Consider the following 11,265-nt stretch of genomic DNA (forward strand, 5'->3'; position numbering starts at 1 on the left):
AACCTCCATTTAAAGAAACTGAAGTATAATTGATTTATAATATTGTATTAGTTTCAGGTGTACAACAAACTGATGCAGATACATATATATATGTATTTATTTTCCACTGTAGGTTAGTACAAGGTATTGAGTATAGTTCCCTGTGTTACACAGTAAATCCTTGTTGCTATGTAATCTTCATTTTATAAAGCTCTCATCAGTATCTTGAAACAACTGTCCTGTGTATTCTTCCCTATTACTAGTTTTGTCTGTCTGACAATCCCCTACCCTGCACTGACCCAGCTCACTGAACGGCCTCTGGGAAAAGGTCCAGTCATGGGACCTTCTCTCCTGTCTAGTGCCTTCCGTTCTGGGTGCCTCACTTCTTTCTGCCTGCGGCCACTCCTCCTTTTCATACTGTGAAAGGGTAGGCCTTGGGGGGTTGAATGAGACTGTGTTGGCAGGACAGCACCAGATGTAGTGAGAGGAAGAGGAGAGATGGATGCGACAACTCTTCCGGCCGCACCTCCCCCTTCCCCACTTCCAACCGCCACTGTCAACCGCGGGTCCCAGCACAGGGGAGTGGCATCCTTTTTCAATCCTTCAGATCCTAATGTGCCCCGCTCCCCTGACTCACGCTGGGGTGACGACTGACACTCCGAACTGCAGCTGTGGGAGGGAACTGTGGGAGGGAACGAGCCGAGCCGGGAGCAGGCAGGAAGCCCCAGAGGCTGCGTCACCAGCGCTCACAAGCCATGCCCCAGGCCAGGAATGCGACTGGTCCTCTGGTCCCATCAGGTTAGAAGGTCAGATATCCAAAGTCAGTGCCTTATTGTTTTCAAACCTTGGGTCAGGGTTTTGTTCCCTCTGATCAAAGGAAGAGAAAGCAGTGGACTTACAGCTGACAAATCCACAGATTATGATGCTGCTTATGAACCATAGCTAATCTTAGCTATTAAACAACATCTGGGTTACTCTTGTTGAAAGTGTCTCAAATGTGACTTTTATTTCTCAGATACGGTGTAGGGGAAACAGGACTGAGAATCTCTGCCTTAGTATATACTATATCCACCTTCCTTAGTTCGATTTCCTCCCCACCCCAAGCACTAGGCTGTTTTCTTGCTAGTGACGTCACTTATGGAAATTTTGTGAAGAGAAAAAGTGTGGAACATCTGGATGCCTTGTTCTCTCTCCCGTGTTAGGTGTCAGCAGAGATCAAAACAGCAAATTCAGCCTCCGTGGTCAGTTTTAGATTTTCTCGTGAATAGTTATTCATTTTAAAATGTATTACAGAATATATCAAGTATGAGAAAAGTATGGAGAAAAGTTTATCAAATATCCTTGTATCTACCATCCAAATGACAAAATTTCATCATACCTATTTCAGATCTCTCAATCTATCCATCTAATAGATATAATAATCTATTGTATATATGTATTCAATCTTATGTATATATTTATTATATACATAACTATTATTAATATATAGGATATTATATTATTGGTTGCATTTGCTGTGCCAAAGCTTTTAAGTTTGACTAGGTCCAATTATTTATTTTTGTTTTTTGTTTCCCTTACCTGAGGAGACAGATCCAAAAAATTATTGTTAACACTGATGTCAAAGAGAGTACAACTTATATTTTCTTCTAGTTTTATGGTTTCAGGTGTTACATTTAGGACTTATATATTGAGTTTCTTTTGTAAATGGCATGAGAAAATATTCTAATTTCATTCTTTTACATGTAGTCCAGTTTTCCCAATATTATTTATGGAAGAGATTGTCTTTTCCTCATTGTATATTCTTGCCTCCCTTGTAGATTAATTGACCATATATGCTCGGGCTTATTTCTGGGCTCTCTATTTTATTCTTATGATTATTTATTTTTATGCTTGAAAAACTCAATCCCCTTCAGAAACCCTTCCAAGGTCTTATGCATTACGTTGAACTGTATGAAACTGCCCTGATTGTAGGTCAAAAATCATCAAAAATTGGTAATTTCGTAAGGTTCCATCTAATACTTGCTTCAGAGTATAAGTTCTATTTTGAAATTATGAGAGTTAGAAACAGCAGAAGGATGGAATTTTGATAATAGAATACAGATGAGGGCTCCATCTCTGGGGACAGAAAAGTCCCCAGGTGTTGAATTTGTGCTCCCTTAATCCTTCAATTCTGGGCATTTCTTCAATTTTATTGTAATTTAGTTAATCGATTTTAACTTGGCCTAGTTTAAAGTTTTATCGGAAAGTTGCAGAAAGATTATATATCGCAGTGTGTTGGATTGGCTTATGTATTCGAAATTTCAAAAATCCTGTTTTGGAAGTGATCATTAGGAACAGGAGCTGGCCAGCTTGCTAGTTAGTTGGCCAGGGCCTCATTAGTGAGCTTGTAAGGTGGCCTGCCGAGTGATGGGGACAAAGAATCGAGAGTGAATTTACATACTTCTCCATCTTATCTTGTTAACACTGGAGAGCTGATTAATAATTGTGGAGAGAATAAAGGTCCTGCCAGGTGGCCCACAGGGAGCAGTACCTAATTAGAACCATCATCCCTTGCCAAACAGAGAGCTAGTGCTGTAGGGCTGATGAATAACCTTCTGACACCGGGCGCTGGAGTCTAGCCGAGCTCCTGTCACTTGCTCTGTAATTTGACTGTGTGATTCACCGACACAAGAGAAGTAGCTCCACGGAGGTAAACCCTCCCACACTCGAGCCCCTCGAATGCTGTCAGACTCCTTTTGAATTCCCTCCTCTTTCAGAGACTGGCAATTAGGTAACTTCTCTGACTCAGTTTTTATGATTAAGGTAAATTAGAAAATTGCAAGTGTGCTTATTCTGACTCTTTGTGACCCCATGGACTGTAGCCCACCAAGCTCCTCTGTCCGTGGAATTTTCCAGGCAAGAATACTGGAGTGGGTTGCCATTTCCTTCTCCAGGGGATCTTCCTGACCCAGAAATCAAACCTGCGTCTCTTGCGTTTCCTGCATTGGTAGGTGGATTCTTTACCACTCTGCTACCTGGGAAACCCAATTAGTGACAATTAAATCTGCTATGGAAGAGACTAAGTTAGTTATATTCAGTAGCACATAATATGATCTCCTCAGGACTTGCAATAGTTAAGAGACCAGTAACCAGTTAACACACCACACCTCCACTTCAGGGGGCATGGGTTCAATCCCTGGTCAGGGAACTAAGATCCCTCATGTTGTGCAGCATGGCCAAAAAAATAGAAAAAATAAAATTGCCTCAAGACTTAAGCCCATCTAGCTTCATGGCTGGCAGGATTTAGTATCTATTCCTGCCCTCAAATGGAATGGGGGCTGAATGTTGATTCAAATGACAGGGTGGGTATTACCACATCTCCCAGAAGACAATGGCTCATACCTTTCTCTTAAATTCTTCTTTTAAAAAATTATATAAGTCATCAGCGATAACGTCCATGATAAACAAAAGGAAAAACCAGAGTCGGTTGCCCCATGATCACTCAGACGTGGCCTGATGAGCACCTTGGGTGGACAGTCTGACGCTGAGTAGAGAGAAGTTTCAGTCCAGAGTACATGTAGAGAAAAATGAGTTTCACTAAGGAAAAGGCACTTCCTCTATGTAACAGAAAGAACAAGATAGTAGTTGCGAACAGTGGCTTGGTGGCTGAAATACGAGGGACCTGGCACGGGGGCTCTGTAGTCCTCAGGAAGTGTGAGGAAGGAGCACCAGCTGACAATGGAGAGAGAAGGAGGGAGTCAGAGTTTCAGTGGAGGGGAGAGGTAAGAAATCATAAGGCATGGGAGAGGGGCTTAGCAGAGGAAGTTCAGAAGATTTGCCCCATCGTTGAGTGTAAGCTCGGGCTTGGTCACTGTGAATTTGACCTGGTAGCATCCTGCCTAGTTAGGGGTTTTCTCCAGCAATAACTAGGGCCTCAAGTTGAGGCCCAGAGGCGGTGGGTGCTCTCAGATCCATGCATAGTTAGGGTTTTGATTTGGAAGGAGAAGATTAAGGAACTGAAGGTATTTGCAGATGGAGTGTTAGACCCTAGAACTGCAGCTGGATGAGGAGGGACACGACCAATAAAATATTAGGAAGTGTCGGTGTGTTGGTGACATTGATGAGGCCAAGAACTCTGGTCTTGGGATGAGAGGAACTTGAGAAAATGATGTGAACGCAAAGGTTATGGTAGGAGAGTAGGCTTTTGAATTAGTGCCTCTAACTCACCTCCCTCCCTCCCTTCCTTCATTCCTGCCTCAGGTCCTTCCTTTTACTGAGAAGCTCAGTGGAAGAGGAAGTATAGTTCTTCTGGAGTGATTGGAAAGGCTCAGTGAGGTGAGATTTGAGCTGGCCTTGGAAAGGTTTGTGGGGCTTCCCTGGTAGCTCAGTTGGTAAAGAATCTGCCTGCAATGCAGGAGACCCTGGTTCGATTTCCGGGTCGGGAAGATCCGCTGGAGAAGGGACAGGCTATCCACTCCAGTATTCTTGGGCTTCCCTTGTGGCTCAGCTGGTAAGGAATCCGCCTGCAATGCGGGAGACCTGGGTTTGATCCCTGGGTTTGGAAGATTCCCCGAAGAACGGCAAGGTTACCATCTCCAGTATTCTGACCTGGAGAATTCCGTGCACTGTATGTATAGTCCATGAGGTCACAAAGAGTCGGACACGACCAAGTGACTTTCACTTTCTGGAAAGACTTGTACGAGCAAAGAAGCTGCAAGTTATGTGGAGCTGTAATTTTGGTGAACACATCTAACAGTGAAAATTCATATTTGCTTTCCTTTGCAATGAATGGCTTTCCTCAGTCATTGCTGATTTAGAGGAACATAACTAGTTTGTTATGTCAGACAGGCTCTCAAGTGTGTGTGTGTGTGTGTATAGGATCTTGACATTTTAATTCAATGACTTCTGTTTGTCATTTTATCAGGTACTTTGCCTTTAGGGGACTGAGTCATTCTAGGCAAATCTAAAAAGGAATGTGAAATAAATTACAAAATTCCTACTGGTAAAGTTTCAAGACAAGAAAGTTCCTGTGGGCTGATCAGCACATTCTTCCCAGTCTATTTCTCTTTCTTTCTCTCTCTCTCTGTATAGGTTTCATTATCGGTGCATTTAGTTATGTTTTGCACTATTTACTGAGGGCTTACTATGTTCTAGTCCCATGATATGTACTTTCATTAGCTCATTTAATCCTCATGACAACTCTATGCTGCTGCTGCTAAGTCGCGTCAGTCGTGTCCTACTCTGTGTGACCCCATAGACGGCAGCCCACCAGGCTCCCCCATCCCTGGGATTCTCCAGGCAAGAGTACTGGAGTGGGTTGCCATTTCCTTCTCCAGGGCATGAAAGTGAAAAGTGAAAGTGGAGTCGCTCAGTTGTGTCCAACTCAGTGACCCCATGGACTGCAGCCTGCCAGGCTCCTCCGTTCATGGGATTTTCCAGGCAAGAGTACTGGAGTGGGCATTATTATCATCCCCATTTTTTACACAGGAAAACTGAGACTTAGAGAGGTTAAGTGTTTTGCTTTCATTCACCTACCTGGTAGAGCTGAGCGTCAAATACAGCCTATAGACTAACCAGAGCTTGAGTAACTTAATTCTGTGGTAGGCGCGTGCACATACATGTGTGTGCTATGGGTTGTGCATGCGTGCTAAGTCGCTTCAGTGGTGTCTGACTCTTTGCAATCCTATGGACTGTAGCCGTAGCCCGCCAGGCTCCTCTGTCCATGGGATTCTCCAGGCAAAAAGACTGGAACTCACATCTCTTGTCTCCTGCATAGGTAGGTGGGTTCTTTAACCACTAGTGCCACTTGAGTGGAGAAGGAAATGGCAACCCACTCCAGTATTCTTGCCTGGAGAATCCTAGGGATGGCAGAGCCTGGTGGGCTGCCGTCTATGAGGTCGCACAGAGTCGGACACGACTGAAGCGACTTAGCAGCAGCAGCAGCAGCAGCCACTTGAGTTGTGTGTGTGCACATACACACACATTTTAAAAATTGAGATAAAATTCACATACATACATTCACCATTTTAACCATTTTAATGTGTACTATTCAGTGGCTTTTAGTCCATTCACAAGGCTTTGTGACCATCACCACTGTCTGACTCTGACTACTTCATCCTTGCAAAAACCAACTCCATGCTCATTAGAGTCACTTCCTGTCTTCCTTCCCACCAGCTTTCTGCAACCATTCATTGTCCTTCTGTTTCTGTAAATTTCTCTGTTCTAGACGTTTCATATGGGCTTCCCTGGTGGCTCAGATGATAAAGAATCCACCTGCAGTGCAGGAGACCTGGGTTTGATCCTGGGTTGGGAAGATCCCCTGGAGGAGGGCATGGCAACCCACCGCAGGATTTTTGCCTGGAAAATCCCATGGACAGAGGAGCCTGGTGGGCTACAGTCCCAGGGGTCGCAAAGAGTCGGACACAACTGAGAGACTAAGCACACGCAGATGTTTCATAAAGATAGAATCATACAATATGTGGTCTTTTGTGCTTGGCTTCTTTCATTTGTTTTCAAGGCTTATCATGTAGAATGATCAGCACTTCATGCCTTTTAATGGCAGAATAATATTCCATTGTATGGATATACCACAGTTTGCTTATCCATTCATTAGTTAATGGTATTTGATTTGCTTCTGCCTTTTGGTGGAAAATTTCAGCTGTTATAATAACTGCTCTAAATAATGCTGCTCTAAACACTTGCTCAGTTTTCATTTCAATGTACATTTTTTTCAACTCTCCTAGGTAGCATCTGGGCTTCCCTGGTGGCTCAGATGGTAGGTAATAATACCTAGGAGTAGAATTGCTGGTTGTATGGTGACTCTAACTTTCTGAAGAGCCATCAAACTGTTTTCCATAGTGGCTGCACCACTTTACATTTCTACCTCAATGTATGAAGGTTCTGGTTTTTTAAAATTAAAATTAAAACAGCCATCCTACTGGGTGTGAAGTGGCATCTCGGTGTGGTTTTGAGTTGCATTTACTTAATGGCTGATACTGAATTTTTTATTTTATTATTGTAGTCAGGCTTTCATTGCTGATTCATGCAAGAAAGACTTCAACATTGACATTCTTCAAAAAAGCGTGGCAGAGATTTCTAGTGCTAAGTGATCTCCAGTTTTCTAACCCCTTCTGGACACGTGGAAGAAATACTCTTTTCTCTTGCATGTGACTAGTTCTGGCCAATGAGATGTGAATAAAAGCAATACTTGTCACTTCTGGGCTGCACCATTTATCCATTGGTATGAGACACTCCATTGCTAATATCTAGAAGCAGACTTGCTGGGTTGTGTTGTCACATACAACTTCAACTATATTATATAATGTCCACGTTTGCTCTTCATAACAGTTGTAATAATTTACATTTTGACCAAGGTGATAAGACAGGGCTATTTCTCCACATCATCACCCAATTTCTGAAAAATTTAAAGTGTTTTGCTAGAATTCCCTGATGGTCCAGTAGTTACGACTCCAAGCTTTTGCTGTTGTGGGCCTGGGTTTGATATCTGGTCAAGGAATTAAAATCCTACAAGTCATGTGGCAAAAAAAAAAAAAGCTACTGCCTATAAAATAGTCTATTTTTGTTATAAATTTGACTTTCCATGATGACTAGTGAAATTGACAACCCTTTCACATATTTACTGGCCATTGTGGTTCCATTTTCTGTTTGTTCCTTTCTGCAGGGATCTTGCTTCATTTATCACTGTTCTAAGTATTCTCTCTACATCTTAATAACTGTCCACATGCAGAATCCTTCTTGCACAAGGATGATGTCAGAAAACAATATCATGGCAGGCTCTCTTATAACGAGAGTACAGTGTCTAACCTAGGTTTGTCCCATAGAAGACTTCATTTAGAAGTGAACAATTTGAGTGATTTCCTTAGGGAAAAACAGTAGCTGCTGTTAAAAAGTCTTATCCTCAGCACTGAAACACAATATACACTTACTTCTCATAAAAAAGTCTGATGCTGTAGTTCTGGGTGGAGCAGACTTCCACATGGGCTCTCAGAAACTCAGGCACTGGAAGAAGCAACAGAACCATGTGCAGGAAGATTTTATGGGCTCTTCTCAGGCTTTTCTCGATACATCCTATTGGCCAGAACTCAGGCACATACCACACCTAACAGCAACAGAACTATAATCTGGTCATGGGTTTTGGTGAGTGCATAGGAGTTCAACTAGATGGTGAAATTACTTTTTTCACTAGCATGGTGACAGATGGCTGGTTTCTTGGGGGAAGCAACAGTGGAACTTTAGAATGTTTAGCCTCGAGAGCCATAGACTGAGCAGGACAGAAAAGGTGGTTGGCTAGAAGTTTCTGCAATGTGGTTGGGTGTTGTTCCTGCCCGCCTAGCGTCAATGGCTGGCTTTCTACCCATCCCAGGAATTCTCATGGCTGTCTAAATATCCTTCAGCAAGTTCTTTTTCTACTTAAGTACCTTCAGTGGATTTCATTTCTTTTTCTTTGTTGCTTTCAATATTCTCCACCAGGTGGCTCTAGTCTCTCAACGTAAACCCTGCCTACGGCCAGCTTTTGAGCCAGGCTTGCTTTTGTGGGTTACTCACCTCTGCACAATTTCGACTCTCCTCCAAGTCTTTAAACGAAACCATTTCATAGGCTTGAAAGCATCTTCTTCTTGTCTTCCACGGTACATTACTCTCCTTGTTTAAACCACTGGAGAAGGAAATGGCAATCAACTCCAGTATTCTTGCTTGGGAAATCCCATGGACAGAAGGGCCTGGCAGGCTACAGTCCATGATGTTGCAGAGTCAGACATGACTTAGTGACTAAACAAGAAGACTCAACCCAGTAATTTATTATTAAGCTAAGCTATCTTCTATCATAATTTCTATGGTGGGTGGTGACCAAGCCCAGTTCTCCACACCTGACGCTGGCCCACTGGTGCTGTTAGAGATAGCGGACTGTATGCCCCTCTGTGCAGCCAGGAGTTACTCATATGGCATAGGAAGTTCCTATGAAAGTGGACAACCTGAGATTCTGGGCTCTTCCATCTTGGTGGATTCCTTACTCTACTTGATCTGATGAAATCACTCAATTCTGGGAGCCTCTCTGTGAGGAATTAGGAGGAATCAGGAAGTAGTCATCATCCTAGACAGCATATTAAAAAGCAGAGACATCATTTGCCAACAAAGGTCCGTCTAGTCAAGGCTATGGTTTTTCCAGTGGTCGTGAATGGATGTGAAAGTTGGACTATAAAGAAAGCTGAGTGCCGAAGAATTGATGCTTTTGAACTATGGTGTTGGAGAAGACTCTTGAGAGTCCCTTGGACTGCGAGGAGATCCAACCAGTCCATCCTAAAGGAAATCAGTCCTGAATATTCATTGGAAGGATTGATGTTGAAGCTGAAACTCCAATACTTTGGCCACCTCATGTGAAGAGTTGACTCATTGGAAAAGACCCTAATGCTGAGAAAGATCGAAGGTGGGAGGAGAAGGGGACGACAGAGGACGAGATGGTTGGATGGCGTCACCGACTCAGTGGACATGCATTTGAGTAAACTCTGGGAGTTGGTGATGGACAGGGAGGCCTGGCGTGCTGCAGTCCATGGGGCCGCAAAGAGTCGGACACGACTGAGTGACTGGACTGAACTGAGGAAGTAGTCTGCTCATCTATAGCTTTGTTCTTGTGTATATTCACTTCACTGCTCATTGGGTGGTTGGGTACCAAGCAAAAGCAGAAGCAACCTTAAACTAGGTCCAAATCATCATTCTGAAAAATCACTGAATTCAGATCAGTTTTGTGATGTGGTCCAGCTCAGACCCTAATCAACTATTTCCTTAAAATAATCCTGACATTAAAGATATATCTGTGTATACATGTGTGTGATAGTAATTGGAAAATTAATAACTTGTTTCCTTCTGCTGTGGACTCAGCTAGAAAGAATGAAAACCACGTTTCCATTCCTGAGTTACGTTGTTTTTGAAGACCTAGGTCCATTAGAGGAGGGGTCTATTGGCAGGAGAATGTTGGACGGACGGTATAAGGAAAGGAAGAGATTGAATACCTGGCATATTCTATTATTCATTCAACAGATACCTGTCACTGACATGTGCCAGGCACTTTTCTAGGCACTGGATTGTTGTTATTTTGGTTGCTAAGTCGTGTCTGACTCTTTTGTGACCCTATGGACTGACTGCAGCCTGCCAGGCTCCTCTATCCATGGGATTCTCCTGGAGAGAATCCTGGAGTAGGTTGCCATTTCCTGATCCAGAGGATTTTCCCCACCCAGGGATTGAACCCACGTCTCCTGCATTGGCTGATGGGTCCTTTACTGCTGAGCCACCTGGAAAGCCCAGGCATTGGATACATACCAGCAAGTAGGATCTGGCTCTCAGGGGATTTATGTTCTTCCAAAGAACACAGAAAATCAACACAAAGTCCATAAATCAAGTGGTTTCAGATACTGATCTGTGCTATGAAGAAGCTGTGACCGGGCTGTGGGATGTCGAATGCCAGGAACAGCAGTTGAACTGAGGCCTGGAAGGATGGGGGGGCAGTAGCTAAGTCCCCCAGGGCTGGAAAGAGGCTTGTGAGTTTCATGAAGCAGGAAGAGCTGAGCTCACTTGAATCCAACAGCTCAGAGGTGGAAAGACATACAAAGGCTATGGCTGCTGGGCTGAGTGAGGACTCTCCCTCCTGGGTGAGCTTGGCATGAAGGAGAGGTTAAAAGTGCTTGCCACTGAAGACAGCTAGCATACAGCCTGGATGAGGAACAAGGCAGCGTCTATCGTCCTGGGGTGATAAGCAGAAGCCTCCTCTTTTTCTTTTTTTAATCGTAAGCTCCATGATTTCTTATGCTCGTGGGAGACAGAAAGAACCTTCTGAAATGACAGACACTAGACTCTTCATCACTTTTGGAAAGGACAGTCTTAATAGATTTAATTTGACTAAAATATAGAAACTGACACTTTTAATGTCTTTCATGTCATGGAGCTGTACAAACCAGCTACACGTACGTTACCTACAGCTGCTCACCTGAATTCTCTTGTGAGAACATAGGTGCCTTGAGGTCAGGCACTACACTTTGAAAGATTGAATATTTTCTGTCATATCAGTAAATAAAGGATGTCTCAGTCATCAGGAATTGGCAGCCCCCAGGGAAGGTAAGCTGGTGTGCCCGGAGGGAACTCAGGAAAGAAAGAATACCTGCCATCTAGCAGCCATCAGACTGCAGCCACTCCCTACAGTGAGACCCGAGGAAGTTCAGGATGTGAAAACGCAGGGACCTGGCCCCAGATAACTGAAGTGCAAATCAAAGGAAAGATTTCACTGAGCCAAGACTCTTG

The sequence above is a fragment of the Giraffa tippelskirchi genome, chromosome 8 (assembly GCF_054371585.1).
Source record: "Giraffa tippelskirchi isolate mGirTip1 chromosome 8, T2T-mGirTip1v1.2.pri, whole genome shotgun sequence".
Taxonomy (NCBI): domain Eukaryota; kingdom Metazoa; phylum Chordata; class Mammalia; order Artiodactyla; family Giraffidae; genus Giraffa; species Giraffa tippelskirchi.